Below are 21,447 nucleotides of genomic sequence, written 5' to 3' on the forward strand. Positions count from 1 at the left end.
TCTATTAGAAATAAACCTATTAACTCTCTACACCCCCACGGAAGCTCTAACACATTGGCACTGTAATTTAAAAGTTCTAAACAGAATGTTGAAATAAGGAAGTGGGAACATATGTAAAATAAGATTATAATACCAATTCTTTATAAAGGCACTTTAGAACTGTCTGACAGGAAAAATCATCAAAAACTCTGATATTTATTAATGAGAACCTATAAATACTGTGACTGGACAAAACACTGAATATTCAAAGACAGTGTAGAATAGAAAACATGAAACTTTTTTCTTCTACCTTTTTAGGTTTGCTTGGAGCCCTGAGATTACACTGAAAAAAAGATACAAGAAAAACAAACAGAAATTTATTAATACATGCATACTTGTGGGCGTACTCAGTGATGAGTAACTCAGAGGGGTAGTGTAACTCTGGGGAAGTGAAAATCTTAGGGCAAAATACCTTTGAAGCCTAAATCAGTCAAAGGGAGAAATTAAGTTTAAAACCCATTTATTGCTTACAAGCAGTCATCCTGTCTCTCTCTCTCTCTCCTGCTGCAGCAGAAGCAAGTGTATCCTCCCTGCAACCTCTCTGGTTCAGACAGGCCCTCACTTGCCCATGTAATTACCCATAGATATGGAGATGGACTACTTCTCTCCACCCCTTGGAAACACCTGTTGATATGGAAATGCACTAAAGCCAGGGGAAAGAATCTGGAAATACTGCAATTTTGCCCACAGGCCACCCCTCCAGAAATTGCACCATACAATCTACTCATTCCCCATCTACTGCCATGGTCCCTGGGTGAGAAAACTGGAGCATTATAACCAGACTAATGACATACAATAGCAACAGCAATAAAATCCTCTGGCTTCAGCTAGGTTCAAATTCGTATGCAGGTTAAGTCCATAGCTTGCTCATTCCACAGGCAGGGAATAGCTGAAGAGGTAGAGTTCAGAGCAATCATCATGCAGCCACTGCAGCCAGGACACAGAGACTATAGAAGAATAAGGTCGATAAGATACATTTTTTAATGACACCAGCATAGGCAAATCTTGTCCATCAGGTAGGATACATGAAAGAGAGTGATCCTGTGATAGAACAGTGGCAGGAATTGGATCTCCTCCTGGTCTGGTATACCAGACTTTTACCCCCACTTCCTGTGGGAGTTACAGATGGTCAGTATATAGGGCTAAAGGAGGTGCATGCACTGGCTATAAGAATAAAACAAAACTTCCCCATAAGATGCTCTTACCTCCCAGATGTTTTGGGTACACTACCATGATCTTTGGGGGCCACACTGCTGTTATACCAGAAATATACATGAGGACAGCTTCCAGGCCTTTACCCCAAGGTGCCAGTATGGCCAGCCATCACTGGTCCATGTGTCCAAATGTCCAGGGCCATATCCACTCAACAGCGTCTCTAAGATTTAATGCACTAAGGGCTGGAGAAGGATGTTGCTCTGCTGACCATATCCTGGCTTCAGTATCTCCTCTTTGGTCTGCACATACAGTTATATAGGAGAAGCAGTGTGTTAGCATATCCACAGGGTTCAGGGCTCCTTTTCAGGTCTTCTCATTCACATGCCACAGCACTGTCCATAAGTGAACTGACCAGCCCCATAGACGATTGGTGTCCAAGTTCAGGACAGATTTCAACAAACCATTTTACCTCTCTATCATGCCTGCTCCTGTAGGGTTATATGGTACATGGAACTTCTACTTTATTCATAATTGCTGCACCCATTCTTCTAACGCATGTCCAATAAAGTAGGTGCCTTGATCGCACTCAATCACCTATGCCGTCCATAGGCTGCAAAGAGACATTCTAGGCCCCTCTTGGTGATTTGCTTATCTGCACGACATGCGGGAAAAGCGACCAATAGTCCAGTAGCCGTGTCCACATAAGTCATGGCATACCAAGATCCTCCTGATACGGGCAGAGGCCCAATATAGTCTATCTGCCACCTGATAAGGGGTATCGGCCCCTTTACGATTGTCCCATGTTGCTATGGGACTCAGTGTAAGTCCCTCTTAGAGCACATGAGGCATGCTTTCCAGGCTCTGCTGACTTCTTCAAAGGTCAACGGCAAGCCCCACTGACAGGCTACAGCCCACATTGCCTTTTGCCCTGCATGCAACAAATGCTGATATAACCATTGGGCTACATCAGAGGCAGGCTTTCCTTCTAGCCAATGTACCTGGGCCAGTGTGTCTGCTTCATCATTTTCTAGGGATGCCAAAGGCAAATGGCCAGTCGCATGATATGTGGTAACAGTCTTAGTCTGACCAGAGGCCTATAGGTTTTGCCACATCTCTTGCCCCCAAAGGGGCCAGTTACCTACCAGCCAGTTGTCATGGTACCATGTCAGTAGCCACAGGGTCAAGCCCCAATAGACAACCCAGCTGTCAGTGCAGACAACTATAGGGGAGGGCTCCTGGGTGATCACGAGCCATACTGCCCACAACTCAGCCCACTGGCTGCTCTTCCCCTCTCCATTCTCCATCCATATTGTCTCAGTCTTAGGATGGAAAGCCATAGCCCTCCACTTTGGGGGCTTCCCATGACTGGAGCCATCTGTAAAGCAAGCATTTTCAGATATAGAGGCTTTTCCCTCCTCTGAAGGACTCTCAGCTACCAGTAGCTCAAAATCAAGTCCTTCCTGCTTTCCACTCATATATGTCACTGGCCCCAATAAGTGTTGGAGTTCTCCACTTAAGGGGCCAGTAGAGAAGCACAACACTGCTGTGAATATGTGCCCCATTTGACCCAGTGTAGGTGTCTGTGCCATGCCACTCCATGGCCTTTGGGTCCAGTCTTGCACCCACCCTGCAATGGGATAGTTGGGTATTACCTTGGTCAGAGTTGTTCCGGTGATGGGCTTCATAGCCAGAAAGGCATGGCACATAGCAGCCAGTTACTTCTCTATCAGGGTGTACCAGACCTCTGCTCCTTTCCATAGTTATGACCAGAATCCAATAGGTTGGCATGTCCGTTCAAACCACTGCCAAAGACCCCATCTATAACCATCTTCAGTTACATGAACATCTAGATCGCAGGGCCTTGATGAATCCATTACACTCAAGGCCTGTAAAGCCTTGACTACTTGCTTAGCAGCAGTGAAAGCAGCTGCACATTTTTCATCCCAGTCTCACCTGATGCCTTTTCATACCAACCGGTATAATGGCTTCAGAATTTGTGGCAAGTGTGGGATAAACATTCTTCATTAGCCCAAAAGACCCAAAAACTCTTGCAGTACTGCCACAATGGTAGGGATAGGGAAAGCCTGGACCTTGTCTATGACTGCTTTCGGAATAACTTTAGCTTTACCAGTCCAGACAACCCCCAAGAATTTTAAAGACAAACCAGATCCCAGAACCTTGGTGCTGTTCACAGCCCGTCCTTTCTCCTGTAGATGTTGCAGCATTCTAGGAAATGCCCCTTCTAAATCTGCCGGACAATCAGATGTAAGCATGGTATCATCAATGCAGTGATACAGCTGCACTGTTTGCAGTTTCTTCCATGTGGCCAAGTTCTGGGCTACAACTGCATAACAACTGGTGGGACTGTAGAGGTATCTCTGTGGAAGGGCAGTGAATGTCCATTTCAGGCCTTCCCACGTGAAGGCAAACTGTTCCTGAATTTCTTGTACTGTATCAGTAGAGAAGAAAGCACTGGCAAGGTCTACTGCATAATGATAATCCCTAGTTCATGACTAAGTGTGTCCATGTGGGGTGCTATTGAGGGGACAGCAGCATGCAAAGGGGGTGTGACTTTATTTAATTCCCTGTAATCCACAGTCATATGCCAGCTGTCTGGTTTTTTCACTGGACCCCTTGGGTAATTAAAAGGACTATGAGTGGGCTTTATGATGCCCAACCTCTCCAACTCCTGTAGAGTTTCACCAATTTCCTTGTGCCCCCCAGGCAATTTATACTGCTTAGTATTTGTCACCCACTGAGGTACAGGCAGAGCTACAGGTGGGTGCTTAGCATGTCCCCTAAGAACTGCCTTTACCACAAGTACCCTCAGTCTAAACTCACCGGCAGTGGTCTGTAACCACAGGCCCTGCAGGATATCTACCGCCAAAATACATTTAGGGTTGGGGGAAATGTACACAGTATACTCCTTTAGGGGTAAATGCCTAATCCGCAATGGGATTTGGGCTTTCTTCACTCTAATTGCCTTACACCTAAAGCCATCTATCACAGCAGAGGGCCCGGGGGTATTCTCAGGTTGCCATAAATCAGACAGCACTCAGCTCCTATGTCCATCAGTGTGAGGACACACTGTACATTCACAGGGGACCAATGAATTGCTAATTCTACATGTGGCCTCCGGTCTCCACCATGACCACCCCTTAGTTGAACTATGATGCCAATCATCCTCCTGGGGGGGTAAGGGCCCAGGTGAATCCTGAATACTGTCCCCAGGAGGTTTTGCAGGGACACAGGCCAGGCATGAGGCTTTGACTCTGGTTTCTGTGTCCTGGACCTCAGCGGCTGGAACTGCTGCTCTGGCTTTAATTGGTGTCACAGTTCTAACAAGATGCAATTGGGCTGCCCATCAAATTTTTCTTTCACTACCCTGTCCTTTATCAAATCAACCCACATCTGGGTCTTCAAGACCTTCACAGGGCTTTTTGCACCCCGCCTTTCAGTTGTAGACCATACTTCCTTCTGTGCCCTTGTTTCAACCTCCCTCAGATCTGCTAAAGCATGAGTAGCATCACTTATGAGTTGTCCTAGGTGCGGGGCAAGAGTAGTCACTCTTCCTGTCCACCAGCTCATCCTGGGTATAGGGGCAGAGCATGGAGTGCTCCACAACCCGGGGAGGGGCCAGCTGCCTGAGGCTCCCCTGAAGAGCCTGCAGTTGTTTCATTTTAATTTTTTTTAATTAGAGCTGGGAGGACCTTCAATACAGGAGAGGCCAGTGCCTCCAGTAGCGGCCTTGGCGCAGATCGGCCCATGGCCCCACCTCCTCATCTTCTCCCCCCAACTCCTTCACCGTGTCCAGAGCTGAAGGCACCGCTCTTTCCTCCCCCTCCCCCACAGCCTCCTGCAACACGGCTTCTCCTGCTGACTCCCCCCTCGCCACTGCTAAGGAATCTTCCAGGAGCGTGATCCATTTTCTCAATAATGGTCTCTCTTCCTCAAGAGCATCCCCTAGGTCATCGCCCAGCTTCTCCAAGTGATGTTTAAGTATGTGTCTTTCTCTCCTTGCCGAAGTCCCTCTCTCTCCTTGATAACCCTCTCTCTCTCCTCAATAACATTTTCCACTATCTTGAGGAAGAGAGACCCTAAATTTCCAGCTGTTACATGTCGACTCAGGGTCTCTAAGCAGTCTTCTATCTCATTCAATGTTAATTCTGCAGCTCCTGGTGTCTCTACCCTCCTCCAGTTCTGGGGAAGGTCCCGCCCCTCTAGGAAATGCTTTACCATAGACCAATTACCTACTAGGGCTCCCATATTGAAAGCCCCACAGATTGGGGGCTCCTGGGTGAGGTTGCACCCTTTGCTGCTGCAGCCACTCCAGCCTCCCCACTATCCACAGGGGTGGTTCTGGGTATCTCTCCACCAGCTTTAGGGGCAGCTCACCCAAGGGTCACACCCATGTAGACAGATTTTGGGTTCAGAAGTCCTGTGAACTACTGCCAGATGTAACTCCAGGGAGGGGAAAATCCCAGGGAAAAATACCTTTGAAACTAAAATCAGTCAAGGGGAGAAATAAAATTTAAAACCCGTTTACTGCTTACAAGCAGTCATCCCATCTCTCTCTCTCTCCTGCTTCGGCAGAAGCAAGCAAATCCTCCCCTCAACCTCTCCAGTCCAGATAAGCCCTCACTGGCCCTTGTAATTACCCATTGATATGGAGATGGACTACTTCTCTCCAATCCTTGGAAACACCTGCTGATACGGAGATGCACTAAAGCCAAGCGAGAGTTTCTGGAAATACTGCAATTTTACCCTCAAGTAGTTGGAACTTGAACTTATATAGCATCTTAACCAAAGAACAATAATTTTGTAGACAAGTGACAAAGGAAAAGGACTTTGAATTTTTAGGGGGGTAAATTGTGGGACAGTAAATATATGGAGGAACTAATGGAGATAAGGGCCAGTTAGTGAAGTTTGTTATATAGATTCCTTTCATCCCACCTCTGAGATGATAAAGACCTAGAATTGTTTCTGGTGATCTTCATAAATAAACGTCCTGCTTTTAGGCAAATAGGGGGAGCACAGACAGCTTTCCTCCTATCTGCTTCTTCTCAGTTGCATTCAACTAATCCTTATGCCAAAGTAGCATAATTTAGGGTGGCATATTCTACTACTCTTCACCAGTTATGGAAAAATGTTTCTTACTTTATGTGCTTCTGAACCTTTTTATGCAGATCTGCTTAATGGATGAACCTGAATACTTATAAGGCCTCAGAATCTTGCTTGATTTACATCAGAAATGGTAGGGAGTTAGGATAAAATAAATGAAAATAGATGAGAAGGGTAAAGGGAGGTGAGGAAAAGGCCTTCGATTTCTGTATTGGTTAGGCTTGGGAGGAGTTTGGGGGAATCAAGAAAGGTGGAGAGCTGATGTCTATGAGACAAAAGAAAAATAAATGAAGAACATTTTAAGATGTATTTTTGTGACTATGAATAAAATCTACCTTTTGTATTTTGGAAAGAGTTTAGTAAAGATTGAATCCATCTTTGTCTGCTGAACACCAGACTTCAAGTATATGGGCCTCAAGGGAGGAGCAAGAACCATTTACTGGGTAATGTGTCCACATTTTCTACTTTGGGGCATCTGCTGATTTACTTGGCAAAATACGTTATTATCCAGTGTGTGGTTGTTGGAGTCAGTGTAAGGTTTGTACAGGTAATATGTGGTGGGATTATATTTCTAAAGAGCATTGAATGTTCACGTCCCTCATTAACATTCCTAGAAGCTGGAACGTTATGAACTTTATGAGAGTGAATGGCAAGCACAGTTTTTCTCCTGAGTAAAGCAGCACCAAAAAGAAATATGTATAAAATCTGTCGTGTTGCCTAGGTTGTTCACTTTCTCATTACGCGTGGAAGATGATGTGCCGGCCTTCCTTTTGAATTTAGAAATTATTGGTACATAATAGTTTAATAGGTATTGGCTGATGAAAAACAGTGGGGTCGGTGACAGCGATGTTCGTAATGGAGAGGGCAGGTCATTGGAAAGGAAGAGGAACATAGATCAGAGTAGTCTCTTTTTCCACTTAGTTTGATATTGCTTAGAAAATGTGAAAATTCTACAATAGTTCAGCTTCAAGCATCAAATTAAATTGTTACAGTTTTGTTACTTGTGTTAAGAGTCAGACACTTGAATTTTTTCACTATTGAAAGCGATGGCAGGTAATTGAAAACCTGTCAGTCATAGCTTGCCTGTATCAAAGGGCTAAACCTTAATATCTCTAGTGATCGCAATTATTTATTTTGTTTTTAAAGATTTGTAGTCAGAGATGCACAGAGAGATTATGTAATTTGTTCTTTGTCGATATCATGTTACTTAATTTTGATGTCAGAGCTGGGATCCAAACCCAAACATTCTAGTTTCAGAGTGAATTTTCATAACCATTTTGTATGTTGCCTGGGGCAAAAAAAATCCCTGGAGGAGAAGCCATCCCGGCTCAGGCAGTCTTCTCAGTACCGAAGGAAGAGGGTTCTTGAAATTCTTGTCTTGAAGGCAGAAGATGAATTAGATTTATACTGGAAACAAGTCAGTATGGCAAGTATTGCAATAATTCAGTTAAAAGTCTTCTGTTTTATATTTCTCAAAAAATAAATTTAAGCAATAAATAATAAAACAAATCCCCAAAAGCCTGAAGGCAGGTTAAATCATGCAATGATTCTCTAGGAATCATGCACTAGAAGATTCCTAGAGGAAATTATCCAGCCATTTCCTTCAGTTCCTGGTTTAGAATCGCAAGCAAATGTGCCAGTCTCAGGTAACATTCATTCTGATTCGAGTGCATTCTCAAACAGGCCTGATAAAGATTAGGAAACAAAATAACATCAACATATCCCCCTTTTGTTCTTCTGTGCCTTCTCTGGGCGTTTTTTATCACTGTTCTGTTTTCCCCATGATGATCTGGACATGTTTACCATGATAATCTGGTATTTTTAAGAAACTGCTACCAATTTTCAACACATAGAAATATAAAAATAGTGGTATGGGGGAATGAGGGAGGGAAATCTGAACTTGCCTATGTATTTGGAGATGAGGGAGGATCACAATATGCCTCACAGAGGAGGTAATAGTTATAATATCCAATTAAAAATTAAGGTAAGAAAATAAAAAAGGCAGTTATAGTAAAAGCTTCCAGACCCAATTGTATAAAACCAGTATGAGTCAGGCAAGGTCCATTTGAAAAATTTAAAAAAAAAAAACAAAAAAAAACCTTTGAATATTTAAAGGAAGTTCAAGAATGAAGGAGTAAACACTCTTGGCCTGCCTCTGGCTCAAACCAATCCTTACACCGGAATAGTATTTTGGTGTAGCATATTCTGCTCCCCTTCCCGTGACTGGTCTCTTCTGCTTGGTTTAGCGAGATCTCTATACAGCCCTACAGGATACAGCCTTAGAGTAGCGCTTCTCACCCGCTGTCACTGCTGAGGGGAGAAACGGTTAAATGCTATCCTTTGGGTGCCTTATCTTAAATTATTTTATACAGAAAGCGTTACAAAATAGAAAACAAAAAAAGCATTTTGAATGATGACAACCTCATTTTAAAGCTGGGTACTTCAGAACTGAGATACTCGTTAGAACATGGTAAGGCTACAGTAGCACAGTTTGGGTCAACGTTTATTTAATGGAGATTCCTTTGGAACATACAATCAATGGCTTTCAAATTTAAAATCTTTTTCTTTTAATGACCAAGGTTAATAAATAAAAACTTTTTAAAGAGTTTTTGAAAACATAATTATCTCAAACGTCCATTCAAATTCTAATACCCGTATCAGGAAAGCATTATAAAGTTGAACACCTCCTTTTTCTCAGTGTGAATTGTTGGATCTTACATGATAGGACAATGTGATCTCTTAAAATTCCATTACGTTTTAATACCCCACATTTTTTTCTTTGAAGAAGGAATTAAAAAGTGAGCATCAGGGGTTGAATCTAAGTGGTGATAAATCAGTGAAAGACCTGGAGATAATGTGTATGCTTAGTACCTTGATTGTGTGATAGTATCAAAAGTCATCAAGATGTATACATCAAATGTGTATCATTTTTTATATCAGTTATGTCCCAATAAACTTAAAAAGTCAGCAAAAGATCTTTGTTAAGATACCAAATATTACTATTCATTTCAAATATATTTGCTTGCCTGTCTGCATCCCACATAAAAAGTGATTAATTTTTTTCTTCTCAGAAACTTAAGAGTAGAAATTTTCTGACCATACTTCATGGTTCTAAGTATTTAATAAGAAATTATCTACAGTATATTTCTGAATATGCAATATGTTGTACTTTATTTCTTTATTTCAGCATTTATTTATCATTTTAAATTTTTTGGCATGACAAAAACAAATTATTTTTTAAAATATCAATAATGTTCCTTAAATTATTTTATATACAGTGTTACTGTTTGGAAGCATATAGAGTTCACACACAGAATCATTTCCACATAAGATGGCTCCTAGGGTATGTAAAGTGCTTATAAATACTTACTACCAAGTTGTAGGTGCTTTACCTTTATAATCATTCTCAGAGTGTCTTTCATAAAGCAGTCACTGCACCAGCACCAGGGAACTTATTTAAATGTAGATTTTCAAGCATCACCCCAGACCTACTGAATCAGAGCTCTAGCACTGGAACCTGGAACTTTGTGTTTTAATATTCCCTCCAGGTGATTGTGATGCACACTGAAGTTCAAAGTGTAGTTCATGAGGGACAGAAGTTGGACCAAGTCTGTTTCCTGGTATTTGTTATCCATTAGAATTTATATGAAGTCAATGAGGTTTGAATGCTTATAGCAGACATACTGATTTTTTTTCTAAATCATTTATCTTCTATATCCTTAATTAGAATGTGAAGATATAACTTTAATTTTGTTTCCTGGATTAGCTCTTGGGTTCTTATTTGATTGCATATGAAAGAATCTTAAGTGTTGGGAAGGAATACACAAGAGTGAAACAAAGGAAAATACAGAATGCAAGCAAACATTCAAAGTAACTCTTAGGGATAGTCACACCCTAAGTTATAGTATGTAACTCCACGGAACCAGGAAGGGGGAATCCTGGGCAATATGCCTTCAAAACTGAAATCAGTCAAAGGAGGAAATAAAGTGGGAGAAACTCATTTATTTCTTACAAGCAGTTGTCCACTTCTGCTCCCCCGTGTCTCTCACTACCAGGATGCAGACGAAGAGGGCCGTCACCCAATCTCTCCAGTCCAGATAAGCCCACGCTTGCCCTTGTAATTACCTATTGTTGCAGAGATGGACTACTTCTCTCCACCCCTTGGAAACACCTATTTATATGGAGATGCACTAAGGCCAGGGGAGAGAGTCTGGAAATACTGCAATTTTACCCACATAGAATCATTCATTCATTCATTTGTATGTAAATACCAATTAGGATCATGATAAATACTATAATGAAAGTAAAACAGAGTAAAGCAATAGCGTGTGTGCATATGTGTGTTGGGGTGTTATTATATATGTACTTTTATTACATTATTGAAGCTTTTTACAAAGAACGTAACATTGGGGAAAAAAAACTGAGGGAAATGAGTGAGTGACCTACAGATATTTGGAAGAAAGCTCTTCTAGGTCTGAAATTACAAATGCAAACATTCTGGGCAGAAGCTTGTTTGCTGCAACTGAGGAATAGTGAAAGGCTAGCAAGGCTGGAGGAATTAAACAAATAATAGGGAATAAGGTCAGAGTGGGAAGGACACACTCCTCATGGGCCACTGAGATGCCTTTGGGTTTTACTATGTGTCATTAGCTTTTGTTGGACTCTGTAAAATGAAGGGTTCTTGTAAATAATTTTTAAGATTCCTTCTAACCCTAAAACATTTAAAGATTTGAATATAATTTGTGCAAGCCAGCAAGCTAGGATTGAATAAAAAGGCAGCAAATCATATTATTGACTTTAGGGAGTTATGAAGACAAAAGAAAAATTTCAAAATATTTTGTAACTAAATTAAACAAGTCTTCACAAATGAAAGGATGGAAAAGGTTGTTAACTGAGGATCAAACCTTAAAACTTATTATTATCCCAGGAATGTATGATGGATGGAATGGATAATCTTGAAACAGATCCAATGTACCTGCATTAAGTTACAGTGGCCCTTCTATTCCATATAATATCCCTGCCCTTCACTTAATTTACCTTTCTTAAGTAGCAAGATAACCTTCCCTAAGGCTGCCTGTCTCTTGTTGGGGAAATATAATTAAAAACAAAATCCTCAGCCAACATAGAAATCCTCTCTGCAAAAGTAGAAGAGAAAGAAAATTATTTTGCCACTGAATAAGCATTAAACCAGAAGATGTTGTGCATTACAAGCAATCTGCTAAGGAGATCTAAAAACAGAAAGAAATTTTACCCTCATGTATAGCTGAGCAGATACAACCCATTGCATACATTTGCTCAAGATAAACAATAACTAGTTCTCAAATAAGAGGACTTGACAGCACCATTTGTTACACATAGTTCATGCTAAATTCACCTGGTAATTGGGGTGGTCACCTGTGTTTGCTAATTGCTTTTACCCAAAGGAAAAAATACATTTCTTGCATTTTGATGACAGAAGGTAGGTTTGCAACTTGGACCAGACGCCTGCTGAAGTTAGACTCCTATCCTGCCTCAGGACTTGGAAGATTGGAGGTATCTTCTTTGATAATTGCATTATAAAAAGAGGGATTTCCAGGTCCTTGAGAAAAATATTCTTGGGCTGTAAAATTGGCAAGAAGCTCTTTTATCTTCTAAAAAGATTTATGTACATTTCAAAGGGACAGAGAAGGAATTCATGGCTACAAATTTTATAAAGTTACATTCTCTAAGAAAAGGGAGGAGAAGTATCTTTTTAGGTACAGGGAGAATTTAATTTTCTTACTTTTAAGTATTTGCCTCTATACTCTTAATTGCAAAAATGTAGAAAGGCCAGGTATTGCCACATAGCTGAGTATCTACAAAATAATGCCCCCTTCCTTCATTTATAGGTCTAGAGAATGTTTGTAATTTTAAATTACACTACTAAGGTAGGTGTTTATTTTGCAACTTCAAGTTTAGAGGTTATTATATATTACCCAGCTGATGCACGTGGTGGACCAACTATTGTAGGGAAATTGGGATGGAGAGAAGTAAACTGATTCAAGAGATATTTAAGCTGTGGAATTTACTGGACTTGGGAACTGATAGGATGTAAAAGGCAAGGAAATGCTATAGATCAAATGATGATATAGAAGTTTCTGGCTTGGACAACTAAGAGAAGTGAGGAGCTATTCACTGATATGGAGACAGTAGAGGAAGCCGGTCAGGTTCAGTAGGTATAGTGGTGAAGCAGAGAAAACAGATGAGACTCAAATATGTCAATGTGAAGATTCTATAGGACATACAAAAACACAAGTGTGAGGATGGTCTCCTATGAGTCCTAACTGCCCAAGATGGTCAATCTTCAAACAATCTGTTGTTCTAACCTTTCCCCTTTATCATTTCTCTGGGCTCCTCACACTCCCTGCTACTAGCAAGTAGTATGGTTTCCTGAGTAAGTTGTAAATCAAACAGTTTATTCACAATGGCAACATAACATATTCCTATTAAAAGAAAGAATAAGTTTACTAGAACAAACATCTGCCGTGAATTTTTTTTCTTATAATATATCTGAGATAAATATGGAAGTGAATCCCATTGGTATTCAGGGGTGCTGACCCACATGGTTGAATGTGCAGTGAAATCTTCAACAACGAGCAAATTAATAAATCTCGATAACCACACTCATCCAACAATCTGTTCCGTGGCACCTTTTCAGTTTGATGCTTTGCTTGAGAGTGATGACAATGGTTGTAACAACTTGTATAAAGTTCCTCTTAGTAAATACCATCAACTCAGGTGAAGGAATTGTAAGCCCATTGTCAGAAACCATGTCTGGCAATTCATGTGAAAAAATAGCTGGTCCTCAGGCTTGACTGTTGCAGAGCATTGTGAATGACCAGCTCCTCAGGGCTTATTTTGCTTTTAGTGTTTGGTGGGCATACAAGAATTGCAAGACACACTTTCATTAGAAAAATATGTCACCTCATAAATGTCAGCTTAAAACCAAATCTAATCTACAGAGGTGTTTTCATTGACTATCAATATGTTATTGTTTTTGTCATTGTGTTGAAATTGAACTGGAATGTCATAGTGGGGTCCTTGGACTTGAGTTACCAGGGCACCCCCATTTCTCATAGTGCTATAGAGGCCCCATATTACACATTTGTATTATCAGTTGGTCCCACAGATCTTTGAGTCTGTGATTCCCATTTCTGTTTGTGGTTATAACTTTAGGATAACATTATGAGAATTTAGATAAAATCTTGCAAAATTCCCATCATCTAAAATAGCACAACTTCTATTTTGTTAGGAGTAATAATCTTTTCCAGTGGTTTTTAGATAATTTTATTCCACACTGAAAACAAAACAAAGACCTAGGATTGTCCACATTGTAGTTAAATATGTGGATATATTCAAAATACTATACTTGTTATGATAGAAATGCATTTAAGGCATCATCTGATCCAACCTCTTGTGTCGTAGCTGAGGAAACGAGTTCCTGGTTGGAATAAATCCTAGTTGAGACAGACACAATTGACTGAAAAATATCTGGGGTTGACTACTTCACTTTTCTTTTATGGAATATGAGAGAGCATAGGGTCTGTCATAGAGAACTGCAATGCAGCTTATGGCCAGGTGAAATTCAATGTCCAGGTAATACATACTGTATATCAAGGAGGACTTGTATTTTATGACTGTTACACATCTGTAAGGTTAAGTCTGTTTAAAGACAGGGTTGTTTATGAATTATTTCTTTTCATGTTCTTCTTCTTTATATACAGATTCACCCCACACAGTCTATAAATGAGCATGCTTACATATGTCTGCAAAAATACATACAGATAGGTAGTGTTACAATATTTATGGTAAGGGGTGTTCAGGTAATTAACATTTGAATTTACAGCTGCAATTACAAAGTAAGCCAACTCTAGCTATGACAAAACTATATACCTACCTTAACCTTTCCACCCTTCCCACACAGCTCAGTATACAAAATATCTCATGTAATGAACATATATTTAATCATATTTACTTACAAACACTCTGTTTTTGTTTAACCTCATATCCTTATATACATTTGCTGCTTTAAAAATAGAGGATTAGCTGATCAGCAGCTGAATCTTTTTTATGGTGCCTGTGCAAATAGATGACAGGGCATCAGGGGCAGTGCTACACTTGTAGGAGCTCTAAATCCATCCTTGCTTTTGTGATGAGTAGAAACAATGTGCTAAGTGACCTGAACAACCTCTTGATGACACAAGGCCTTGTTCAGACCTGTGAAGAGTTTTAGTAGGTAATTATTTTGGAAAGATTGCCAGATTGGTTTTGAACTCCATCAGACATTTAAGGCCAAAAACCTTCACTTCTGATGGTTTTAGGATTATGACAGAAGAAAAAGTGTGACTGATGAAGTTATTTCTTGAATGTATGCTGCTCTGCAGTTACTTTACCACTTTCAGGACTCAGGATCAATCTGATAAATCAACTTTAAAAATACTCTGAAAGGCTATTTTTAAAAATTAACAACACAGGTGAAAGAAATAGATTATTTCTAGCAGTTTTCTGGGATTGTTTATTACAGAACATATTGCTAAGGTATTTCTGCTTCTAATCCTTAAGCACCCTGAATACCCTGCATTTGTAGAAATAGAAAATGAAAAAAGTATTATATATGAATTTATTTTTTTACATTTTTCTGAAACAGTGATACACTTATTATATCATTCACTACCCATTCTTCATATACCACTGTAATTGCTGATCTAAGGCAGATACATACTGCTGTATACAAGTACACCGTATGTTTTGTATGTGTCTTAAATCAGCAAATATGATAACTTGAAAAATATATATAAAGGTGATATATAAAAATGTATAAATTATATATTACATATAAATATATGATGTATACATAAAGTGTAAATTTATGTATATATAAATCACTTTAAGAGGGAAAAAAAATCCTTCAGTCAAGAAATTATAAAAACATGTTGTCGAACTTCCAGGGCAACATGGGTATGAGTTCACAATACTGCAGGTAAGAATTCACTTGGTATTCATAACTTGAAATAGTTTTGTTTCTCATTTGAATAGCTCATCACTCTGTTTTATGTACATTTCATACCCTTAAAAATATTAGATTTGCTGTTCTCCAGATTAAATGGTCAACATTTCTTTAGCCTTTTCCATAGAAATGTTTTCTAACTTTGCCTACTTTTATACCGCTCATCTCAGTTAGGAAAACATTCAAGAAGTTCAATGTACATTAATCTTTATTCAAATGCTGCTTGATGTTAGATTCATACTCTTATATCATATTGTACATATTCTTGTATTTATAAAGTGGAAGTTGTAGAAATATGGAATTGTAATCTCTTTCTCATTCACATATTAACTGTTCTTCTGTGTTTATATGGAACATACTTTTTTTTGACCCAGTCTTTTTCACATTTGTTTTTGGAAATCGTATACAATAAAGAATATGAAGCATACTGAATATGAAGCATAAAGAATATGAAGCATAATCTGAAATGTAAACATCACCAAATGTTTCATGTTATAGCTGTGTAACCATAAATCAGGTTTAGACATAAATCATTTCCAGCATTCCCGAAATTTCCAACCCCATTTTCACATCTTACACTTCTAGAAACTGACTGGTTACTTTACTGGTGGCATGTAGTTTCACATCAGTGTCACTATTGTACCTTAAGCATGTGATCAGAGTATGAGAAGTGTTCAATGAAATGTTTTTTTTTTAATTAAGAAAGGAAAATGTGCTACTATATAATTCTGAAATGAAAAAAAATAATGACTACAGTTATAAAAATATGCAGTTTCTCTCAGATTTCATTTCATTTCAGAAAAGCAAAATGCCCAGTCCCTAATTTGACTAGCTATGACTGCTTATAGTACAGCAAAACAGAAAATCTCTCAGTTTAGAAATTTTACACTAGGCTGGGAAGCCAGGTAGGTATGTAAGTGGACAGTTGCGTGTGTGTGTGTGTGTGTGTGTGTGTGTGTGTGTGTGCGTGTGTGTGTGTGTGATAGAGAGAGAGAAAGAGGGAGAGGGGGAGAGGGAGGGGGAAGGGAGCATTTGAGGAGTTCAGCCCAGAGCTAACTAAGCATGTGAGAGGAGAATTTGACCAGTACTCTCAATCCAGAAGTTTCCTAGACTCCTGCTACTCTCTCCACTCCTCTATCTTTTCAATCAGTCCTAGTAATTCTACCTAAATAAGTTCTAAATCCTTCTGTTTCTCTCCACCTCCACTGTCTCTGCCCTGGCCAAAGCCCACATTAATTCTCACCTGGACAAATGCAGCTGTCTCCTAACTGTTCTCACTTCTTCTCTTACAACTTCCAATCCGTTCTCTGACAGATTATGAATGAACTTTCAAACCCCACGTTTGATTATGCTGTACTCTTCTATATAAAACTGTTAGTGCTGTAACTGTTTTTCAAAATTATGTAAATGATAGCACTGTGTGTAAGTATATATTATACATATATAATATATACATGTAGTATCATGTATACATGTATTTCCATCTGAGTATGTGTTCCCACTCAACATGTTTTGGGATCTAGCTGTTTCGATGGCTTAGGGTGACCTTTAAAATATAGAGCATGAATTTAAAGGATTTAAACAAATTCATAATTCATATTACCTCTGGAGATGTACGGGAAGAAGGCAGTAGGGCTTGAGGTGGTAAAGAAGATGCCCAGGTCATCCAAATATCGAGATTTTTATATAATATGTTATCCTTCCTTATGCATTTGTATGATTTTTAGTGTTATCAATGTTTCACAAATGCCCTAGGAGGAGCAGAGAAACCTAATTGATTGCATTGTTCATAAAAAGAGACAAGATCTTTTTCATGCCCTAAGATCTTTTTCATGGTCCTGTGACCTTCTTTTACCTCACTCCAGTCATGCTTTTCTTCTTTTGCTTTATCATATATATCTCATTCTTTCTTAATTCAGGGCCTTCACATATGTAGTTGCTTGTGCTTACAACATTTGGGGAGGATAGGGAATATGGGTCCTATCCTATACTGCTAATGGCAGTGAAAATAGGTACAGCCACTCTAGAGGACAATATACCAGTAGGTATTAAAATTAAAAATTCACATATCCTCTGACCCAAAATCTATTTCTCCATAGCAACCTCACAGAAACCCTCATACATGTGCGAGTGGACCAGTATATTCACACAGGTGTTGATTGCAATAACAAAATTTAGAAATGACCAAATGAAGTATAGAATATTAGAACTATGGAATATACAAAAATAATAAAATATATCTCTGCGAATTTACATAAAAAAAATATTTAGGCCAACTTTGTTGAGTGGAAAAAAATACCACAGTGATATATATATTACAATATTATTTAAATAAAATGAACTAATATTAAAAATTTATTTTTAAAATGTGTATATATGAAAAGAATATAGTAATTGAGATATACTGTATTAGTAAGAGTGCTTTCTGGTGGTAGTGGTATGGGGAGCTCATGGGTGGGGCATGGTCAGAATGCCATTAGCTTCATTTGCAGTTTTACCATTTTTGTAAATGCATTGATGTATTTTATTTAGATAATTAAAATTAATAAATTTTCCTACCACCCCCAAGAGTGAAATATAGATTATTATTCTATGGATCTTTTCATCTTTAATATTTTGACTTTATACTCCTTGGTCTTTGAATCATGCCTTGGGAACCAACATTCTAAATTACACTATTTTCCAATAATTAATCTGCATACTTTAGCAAAACTATAAATGTTAATTATTCTCCAAGTTATGTATTTATATGTGCATGTGTTTGTATGCATACATATATGTGGGTGTTTAACATTTTGTGGGTTAATTTGGGAACTTGAAAGCAATGAAGAGTTTTAAAAAGTATGGTGTTATTTTGAAATATAATCTAATTGAAAGATCAGTACAGAGTTTAGAGATTTCAATCTCACTACTAAAGAGAATCTTTCATATTTTTGTTCTGATCCCCATTTTGTATTATAACTAAATTATGTGTAACTCTAGTTTGTCTTCCAGCTAAAATTAATATGAGTCTCACAGATACTATCATCTTACTCTATATCTTACTTCTCCATTATCCAGAGGTAGGCTCAAAGAATAACCATAATTTTTTCCTTTACACATTATTATTTCCCCACTGAGTTTTCCCACTTCAGTATACATAAATTGCTAAACATGTAAGATTAGTATAGAGGTGGATTCATGAAAGTTTGTTGTAAATATACTTAAAAACTATGTATATTTTGTGTTGATAACTAACAAAAAGATTTAGACTGTTGAATATATTATGATATGGCAGTGTGACACTAATATTTTCAGAATTTCTTATTGCTTATGAAGAACTATTCAATTTTAATAGGAACACTGGATCAATATAGGTTATAGGGATAAAATATAGGATCTTAAAAATCTAACATCATTGATATTTTCATTGAAACTTGAAATGATTTTGAAATTTCAGATAGTTAAAATAAATCCTGAATACATGCAGAAAGTAGTTGATGTCTTGAATTGAGAAATGACTTTGACTTTAACATAACATATTCTAAAAATAGCCATCTCACTTTCCTATGATTTATATTTTCTTTGAAACAACCTTGCAAACGTGTTGCTCTTTTTAGTTCCTTTTTATACCAAAGGTACTATGAGAAAGTGGGCATGAACTCTCCTATTGTCTGTTTGATTTGTGTATCTCCCTATACTCCACAAGTTGGGCATAAAGCAGAACTGTTTGTTTTGTTTCCCATGGGAACCTCAAAAGAATGAAAAGAAGTGATAGCAGGACAGTGTGCACTATCAGAAGGAGCAACAAGAAATTGCATTTTTTTTCCAGTTTTATTGAACAGTATATGGATAGTATTTGTCACTGAAATAATGTGTCTCATTTATATTGTACCTGTTCTTCTGTGGAGCTCAAAGCACTTTATGGACACTCTCATTAATCCTAAAGCCTGAGCTAGGTGCCTGGCAGCTTTTGTCCTCCCTTTAATGGTCTGGGACGCTGCAGTTTAAAGGATGTCATTATGCAGGAATGTACAGTGTTCAGAAGACAACCAGTGGGTATAGTGTAAAGTGGACAGCTGAGAAGACTTCTGTTACTTTATTTTAAAAGGTTTTGTAGTAATACCTGTCCAAGGAGGTCAAAGGCAAATGTAATTATTTTAAATATTTGGACTCCTCTTTACCTCCAGGAAAATTTTCTTTATGAATCTGTAATTAATAGGACTGTCATGCTTCTACACCTCCAGAACTGAAACCTCAACTGTTTACTCTGTTACCTCATAGCCATTGCTCTGTTCAAGGGAATGCCAAGTCTTGATTGCCGAATTCTCTTCTTTTGGGCTTTTCATATGGATCTTTATCTTTCTGATTCCAGAGACATCCTATTTCATGCGAGTACTACTATTTGTTGAGGAACTGCTATAGCTTCTAACAGTTTTGACAATAAAGACCTTTAATTTCAGAGTCTAAAAGAAGCAGACTCTGAGCCCACTTCTGTTGCTTACCAGCTGTGTGACTTTAAGAGTCTCAAAGTTTCTGAGCTTTAGAGTCATTTCTGTAAAATGAAAATAATAACTAGTTCAAAAGGTTGCATCTTCAAATATGAAATAGAGAAAGGGAATGGATAATATACACTAGCTACCAATCTCTATACATTGCAGAAATGGAACCTGTTCTTGTTGTTTTTATTGTATTTCCTTTTCCAACTCTATTTTTTTTCTGCATATCACTCTTAGATCAGTATTCTGAAATTCTCTTTTATCATATTAATTCTCTGCTCAAAACCGCATACAAGCCCCAGTGTTAACTTTATTCACAGTTAATCTATCATACAAGTCCCCCCACAATAAGGACTTTCTAATTTTAATCTTAAACTTCAACATATATGGTAATCTCCAGTTAACCTTCACTTCTTGTCACTCTGTTTTCACACCTTTATTTTCTTACACAGCCCTTTTAATGATGTTGATTCTTTTGCCATCATCAACATTGCACACATTTTTTTTATAGTTTGAAATATATATATTGCATAACAAATCCTGTCAAAGCCAGGATCATTTGACACCAGATAATGTGAATAAAGAGTAGGTGTTTTTAGGGCTCTAAATACTACTTAAAGAGGCACTCTTATTTCCCTGTGAGGGGTCAAACTCACTGCATGGAAACACGCTCTGACATGTGACCACTGACCAGTCCCAGGACACTGCTGTGCCATTCACCCATCAGCAGTTAATTTATTTGCACTGAATTCATCATTGTCCTTTTCAAATACCTATTTGTTCCTTACCTCTGCTCTCCCAGGTTTCTGCAGGCCTGCTGAAGCCTCATTGCCTTGGTGGTTCATTTCCCACTGCCTGGCCAAAGACCTTGAGATTTTCAGCAACCTGAAACTCTTTCACTCACTGAACAGTTCTACTCACAAAGTTGGACTTCTGTGTTTTGTTTTGTTTGGCCATGTTTTTTATTTATTTATTTATATTTTTTATCAAGGTTCATGCAACAAAATGCACAAATCTTAGTGTACAGCTTGAGAATTTTGACATGCATATACATTCATGTAACCGCCAAGATCTCAAACATTTTAATTAGTTTTTCCCCTTCACCTATTTCACCCATCTCCCATCACCTTCCTCTATTGCAAATATCTGTCTGTTCTCTGTGTTGATGAGTCTAGTTGTTTTATTTGCTGGTTTTGTTATTTAGGTTCCATATATAAGTGACATCATGTGGTAATTGTCTGACTTACATCACTGAGCTTAATAATCTCTATGTCCATCCATGTTGTTGCAAATGGCAAGATGTTATTTTTTTATGGCTGAATAACATTATATTGCATATATGTACCACATATTCTTTATCCATTCATCTATTGATGGACACTTAGGTTGACTATTACAAATAGTTCTGAAGAAAACATAGGGGTACATATATCTTTTCACATTAGTGATTTTACTTTCTTTGGGTAAATTTCCAGAAGTGGAATTATTGAGTTATAAGGTATTTCTACTTTTTGTTTTTCCATACTGGCTGCATCAATTTACATTCACCAGTAGTGCAAGAGGGTTCCCTTTTCTCCATATCCTTGCCAACACTTGTTACTTCTTGTCTTTTAGATAGTGTCCATTCTG

The 21,447-nt window shown here is 38.3% G+C and overlaps 1 protein-coding gene and 1 pseudogene across 6 annotated transcripts in view; one reads left to right on the top strand and one right to left on the bottom strand.

The window, feature by feature from the left end:
* The window catches only part of LOC118932915 (60S ribosomal protein L37a-like), a 68,728-nt pseudogene extending 48,065 nt beyond the window's left edge, over nucleotides 1-20,663 (bottom strand).
* NAALADL2 (N-acetylated alpha-linked acidic dipeptidase like 2) overlaps nucleotides 1-21,447 on the top strand; it is a 1,368,824-nt gene that overhangs the window by 947,440 nt on the left and 399,937 nt on the right. The window lies entirely within an intron of this gene.

This window comes from Manis pentadactyla, chromosome 1 (genome assembly GCF_030020395.1).
Source record: "Manis pentadactyla isolate mManPen7 chromosome 1, mManPen7.hap1, whole genome shotgun sequence".
NCBI classification, from domain to species: Eukaryota; Metazoa; Chordata; class Mammalia; order Pholidota; family Manidae; genus Manis; species Manis pentadactyla.